Source organism: Homarus americanus, unplaced genomic scaffold (genome assembly GCF_018991925.1).
Source record: "Homarus americanus isolate GMGI-L3 unplaced genomic scaffold, GMGI_Hamer_2.0 scaffold17587, whole genome shotgun sequence".
In the NCBI taxonomy this organism is placed as follows: domain Eukaryota; kingdom Metazoa; phylum Arthropoda; class Malacostraca; order Decapoda; family Nephropidae; genus Homarus; species Homarus americanus.
In genome coordinates this window covers 21,444-27,766 of record NW_024741889.1, presented here as the reverse complement: position 1 = coordinate 27,766, position 6,323 = coordinate 21,444, and the positions used below count along the sequence as shown (strand labels likewise).

General features: G+C 39.2%; 1 non-coding gene across 1 annotated transcript; it reads left to right on the top strand.

Annotated features, from left to right (window-relative positions):
- Positions 1–228: 228 nt before the first annotated feature.
- Trnas-aga lies at positions 229–308 on the top strand. Its single transcript has one exon. It is a non-coding gene; the product is annotated as a tRNA-Ser (tRNA).
- The last annotated feature ends 6,015 nt before the right edge of the window (positions 309–6,323 follow it).

The window sequence follows — 6,323 nt, the reverse complement described above, 5'->3', positions numbered from 1 at the left end:
AAGACATATTAGTACTGTACCTGTAATTATAGACAATGTTGTTAAGGTTTTGATTACAAGCCAAAAGACTGTGACACTAATTAAAAATAGGTTTGGTTGGATTAGGGATGATCTTGGTTGGAATTAGGTATGTTTAGGTTAGGCTAGGTATGGTTCAGGTCAGGTTTTTGTGTGGATGGTTAAGTTAGATTAGGTATGGTTAAGATTGATCGTTTAGTTCTTATACAGGCAGTGATGGCCGAGTGGTTAAGGCGTCTGACTAGAAATCAGATGGGATCTTCGCGTGAGTTCGAATCCTACTCACTGCGCGAGACTTGTGTTTTCTATTATGATTTGGTTTACCTCTACTTTGCAGAGCCTTCGACGGGACCCCCATGGAAGACTAATACGTAAAGTGGAGACTCATGGCATTGGGTGATGTTCTAAACAGGATTAGGTCATGATTACAAGACAGAAAACAGAGAGTCAGCATTAATGACAGCAACATAAGTAAATTTGCTGACGACACTAGAATAGTGTAATTAAATCTGACGAGGACTCAGAAAAATTACAGGAAGATCTAAACAAATTTTTCGCATGGTCTGAAAAATGGTAGATGGAATTTAATGTGGACAAATGTAAAGTACTTGGTCTAGAATATGTAAGAAAACCAGATATCAGATGAACAACGATGTTATAGAAATCCGACTACGAGAAGATTTAGAGTAATGATAATAAGAATCGTAAACCAAGACGACAGTGCGTATTTGCTCGAAACAAGGCTAACAAAGTACTGGGTTCATACAAAGGAGTGTTAGTTACAAGACTAGCGAGGTCATCTTAACTATATCTTGCGCTTGTGAGACCTCACTTGGATTACGCAGTTCAGTTCTGGTCACCGTATTACAGAATGGCTGTAGAATCCCTAGAAAGAATTCAGAGGAGAATGACAAGACTAATCCCGGTCATTAGGAACCTTGAGTACAGAGACAGGTTAAAGCATCTTAATTTGCACTCCTCGAACTCGTAACAATGGTTTTAAATTAGACAAATTTCGATTTAGGCGCGAAATTGGTAAACATTGGTTTGGAAATAGAGTAGTGGACTAATTAGACAAGTTACCAGACATCATACGCTGGATAGCTTCAAACATAGGTTGGATGGATATATGAGCGATAGGGGTTGAGTGTAAATGGGACTGCCCAGTATGGGCCAATAGGCCACTGCAGTTTCTCCATTCATATGTTTTCGTTAGGTTCGGTATGGTCAAGGTTAGGTTAGGTTAGGTTAGGTTGAGTAATGTTAAAGTTAGGGCATGTTAAGGTTTGTAGTACAAATTCAAGGAGAGAAAGTGACTTACGGTATTAGTGACAGTAACGACAGGGATGGAATATAAAATCACTTGTGCAGAACAGGTGTGAAGAGGGACAGGTGAAATGACGAGTGACATAAATGACAGGTGGTTTATCATAAATGACAGGTGGTTTATCATAAATGACATGAGTTACGTTAAAGATAGATAAGTAACATAAATGACAGGCGAGTGACATGAAATGATAGAGGAGTGACATGAAATGATAGATGAGTGACATGAAATGATAGCGAGTGACATGAAATGATAGATGAGTGACATGAAATGGCTCTGACAAGAATAAGAAAAAACATCCTCTAATTTATTTAAATCTTCAGTTTATATTTAATGTTTGTCTACTTATGTTATCTTCACACTTCTTCTGTTATCCTTCACACTTCTGTTATCCTTCACACTTCTTCTATTATCGTCACACTTCTTCTGTTATCCATTCACACTTCTTATCCTTCACACTTCTTCTGTTATCCTTCACACTTCTTCTATTATCGTCCACACTACTTCTGTTATCCCTTCACACTTTTTCCTGTTATCGTCACCTTCTTCTGTTATCCATTCATTCTTATCCCTTCACTTCTTGTTATCCCTTCACACTTCTATTATCGTCACACTTCCTTCTGTTACCCCTTCACACTTCTTCTGTATCCCTTCACCACTTCTTCTGTTATCCTTCCTTCTTCCTGTTATCCCTTCACCTTCTTCTATTATCCCTTCACACTTCTTCTGTTATCCTTCACACTTCTGTTATCTTCACACTTCTTCTGTTATCCCTTCCACTACTTCTGTTATCCTTCACACTTCTTCTGTTACCCTTCACACTTCTTCTGTTATCCCTCACACTTCTTCTGTTATCACACCCACCACACCACCTTCACACTTCTTCTGTTATCTTACTTCTTCTGTTATCCCTTCACACTACTCTGTTATCCTTCACACTTCTTCTGTTACCTTCACACTTCTTCTGTTATCCTTCACACTTCTTCCTGTATCCTCACACCACCACCACACCCTGTTATCTTCACACTTCTTCTGTTATCCTTCCTTTTCTTCTGTTATCTTCACACTTCTTCTGTTACCTTCACACTATTCTGACCCCCCCCCACTCTATCCTTCACCACTTCTGTTACCCTTCACACCCAACCACCCACCCCCCACCACCTTCTTCTGTTATCCTTCACCTTCTACCACACTTCTTCTGTTATCCCTTCACACTTCTTCTGTTATCTTCACACTTCTTCTGTTATCCCTTCACACTTCTTCTGTTATCTTCACACTTCTTCTGTTATCCCTTACCTCCGTTATCTTCCTTCTTCTGTTATCCTTCACACTTCTTATCTTCACACTTCTTCTGTTATCCCTTCCACACTTCTCTGTTATCTTCACTTCTTCTGTTATCCCTTCACACTTCTTCTATTATCCTTCACCTTCTATTATCTTACTTCTTCTGTTACCTTCACCCTCCTTCTGTTATCCTTACACTTCTTCTGTTATCATACACTTCTTCTGTATCCTTCACACTTCTCCTATTATCTTCACCTTCTTCTGTTATTTCACCTTCTTCTGTTATCCCTACTCTTCTGTTATCTTCACACTTCTTCTGTCCCTTCACACTACTTCTGTTATCTTCACACTTCTTCTGTTACCTTCACTACTTCTGTTATCCTTCACACTACTTCTGTTATCCTTACACTTCTTCTGTTATCCTTCACACTTCTCCTGTTATCTTCACTTCTTCTGTTATCCCTTCACTACTCCTGTTATCTTCCACACTTCTTCTGTTACCCCTTCACACTCTTCTATTTGCCTTCTTGCCTTCTTTGCCTTACACTTCTTCTGTTATCCCTTCCCTTCTCCTTATCTTCCCTCTTCTGATCCTTCCTTCTCCTGTTACTTCCGTATTTATTCCCTTCTTTTCTCTTTACCCTTCACACTTCTCATTACCCTCACCCTTCTACCACTTCTCCTGTTATCTTCACACTTCTTCATGTTACCCCTTCACACTTCTTCTGTTATCATACACTTCTCTGTTATCTTCACACTTCTTCTTTACCCTTCACACTTCTATTACCTTCACCTTCTTCTGTACCTTCACACTTCTTCTGTTATCCTTCACACTTCTCCTGTTATCTTACTTCTTCTGTTACCCCTTCACACTTCTTCTGTTATCCTTCACACACTTCTTTCCCTTCACTACTTCTGTTATCCCTTCCACTACTTTGTTACTCCACTTCTTCTATTATCTTCACACTTCTTCTGTTATCCTTCATATTATCTTCACTTCTTCTGTTATCCTTCACACTTCTGTTATCTTCCACTTCTTCTGTTATCCTTCACCTTCTCCTGTATCTTCACACTTCTTCTGTTATCCTTCACACTTCTTCTGTTATCCCTCACACTTCTCCTGTTATCTTACACTTCTTCTGTTATCCTTCACACTTCTCCTGTTATCTTCACACTTCTTCTGTTATCCTTCACACTTCTTCTGTTATCCCTTCACACTACTTCTGTTATCTTCACACTTCTTCTGTTATCCTTCACTTCTTGTTGTCCTTCACACTTCTCTTTATCTTCACCTTCTTCTGTTATCCCTTCCTTCTGTTATCCACTTCTTCTGTTATCCTTCACTTCTCTTATCCTTCACACTTCTCCTGTTATCTTCACACTTCTTCTTATCCTTACACTTCTCTGTTATCTTCACACTTCTTCTGTATCCTTCACCTTCTCCTGTTATCTTCACACTTCTTCTGTTATCCCTTCACACTTCTTCTATTATCGTCACACTTCTTCTGTTATCCCTTCACCTTCTCCTGTTATCTTCACACTTCTTCTGTTATCCATACACTTCTCCTGTTATCTTACACTTCTTCTGTTATCTTCACACTACTTCTGTTATCCCTTCACACTACTTCTGTTATCTTCACACTTCTTCTGTTATCCCTTCACACTTCTTCTATTATCGTCACACTTCTCTGTTATCTTCAAATTCTTCTGTATCCACCTCTCTGTTATCTTCACACTTCTCCTGTTATCTTCACACTTCTTCTGTTATCCTTCACACTTCTCGTATCCCTTCACACTTCTGTATCTTCACACTTCTTCTGTTACCTTCCCACACTACTTCTGTTACCCTTCACACTTCTTCTGTTATCCTTCACACTACTTCTGTTATCCCTTCCTTCTGTTATCTTCAACTTCTTCTGTTATCCCTTCACTTCTCCGGTTATCTTCACACTTCTTCTGTTATCCCTTCACACTTCTTCTGTTATCCTTCACACTTCTTCTGTTATCCTTCACACTTCTTCTGTTATCCTTCACACTTCTCCTGTTATCTTCACTTCTTCTCAGTTATCCTTCACACTTCTCCTGTTATCTTCACACTTCTTCTGTTATCCCTTCACACTTCTCCTGTTATCTTCACACTTCTTCTGTTATCCTTCACACTTCCTCTGTTATCTTCCACACTTCTCTGTTATCTTCTACACTTCTGTTATCCCTTCACACTTCTGTTATCTTCACACTTCTTCTGTTATCCCTTCACACTTCTCTGTTATCTTCACACTTCTTCTGTTATCCCTTCACTTCTTTATTATCTTCACACTTCTTCTGTTATCCTTCCTTCTCCTGTTATCTTCACACTTCTTCTGTTATCCCTACACTTCCTCTTGTTATCTTCACACTTCCTCTGTTATCTTCACACTCTTCTTTATCCTTCACTTCTCCTGTTATCTTCACACTTCTTCTGTTATCCTTCACACTTCTCCTGTTATCTTCACACTTCTTCTGTTATCCTTCACACTTCCTCCTGTTATCTTCACACTTCCTCTGTTATCTCTTACTTCTTCTGTTATCCTTCACACTTCCTCTGTTATCTTCACCTTCCTCTGTTATCTTCACACTTCTTCTGTTATCCTTCACACTTCTCCTGTTATCTTCACACTTCTTCTGTTATCCTTCACACTTCCTCTGTTATCTTCACTTCCTCTGTTATCTTCACACTTCTTCTGTTATCTTCACTCTTCTGTATCTTCCTTCTTCTATTATCCTTCACTTCTCCTGTTATCTTCACATACTATATTATCCTTCACACTTCTCCTGTTATCTTCACTTCTTCTATCCTTCACCTTCTTCTGTTATCCCTTCACTTCCTCTATTATCTTCACACTTCCTCTGTTATCTTCACACTTCTCCTGTTATCTTCATACTTCCTGTTATCTTCACCTTCTTCTGTTATCCTTCACACTTCTTCTGTTATCCCTTCACACTTCTTCTATTATCCTTCACACTTCTTCTGTTATCCTTCACACACTTCTTCTGTTATCCTTCACATTCTTTCATTCTGAGTGGATGAAGGAAGAAAAAGGAAGAAGTTAAATAAATAAAGTGATGAGTAGAAAAGGAAAGTCAGGAACACACCACACACACACACACACACACACGAGAATAACAAAATAACAAATAAAACATAAGCGATAATTTTGATAACTAAAGATAAATATTAAAATAAACGTAAAAAAAGTGAGCGAGTTTTGGAGAATTAGCTAGGTAGCTGACTGGGTGTTTGATTGGCTAGTTGGGAGGTTGGTTGGCTTTCCTACTGGCTGTTTGTTGGCTGGCAGCTGGTTGATGGGTTGACTGACTGAATTGACTGACTTACTTGGACTGACTGTATTTCGCAGTAGAAGCAGCAGGACTTACATTATAGTCAGGTTGAGGACAGAAGGTAAGGCGACGTGTGGTTGTAGAAGCAAACACTCTGGCTGAAATTACCATGAGTATCAAGACAAATGACAAACTATGTCATCTTCCTGGTTTACAAGGTCAGGAGGGTATAGAAGTCAGAAGGTTCTGTCTGACCATAAACCGTGTTGTGATTGGTCGCTCAGTACATCCTGGTTCCCAACACATTACTGTGACCATAAACAGGACTGCAGCGTAACATCACACACATCTTGTTGCTCAATTAGGACCTCGTGAC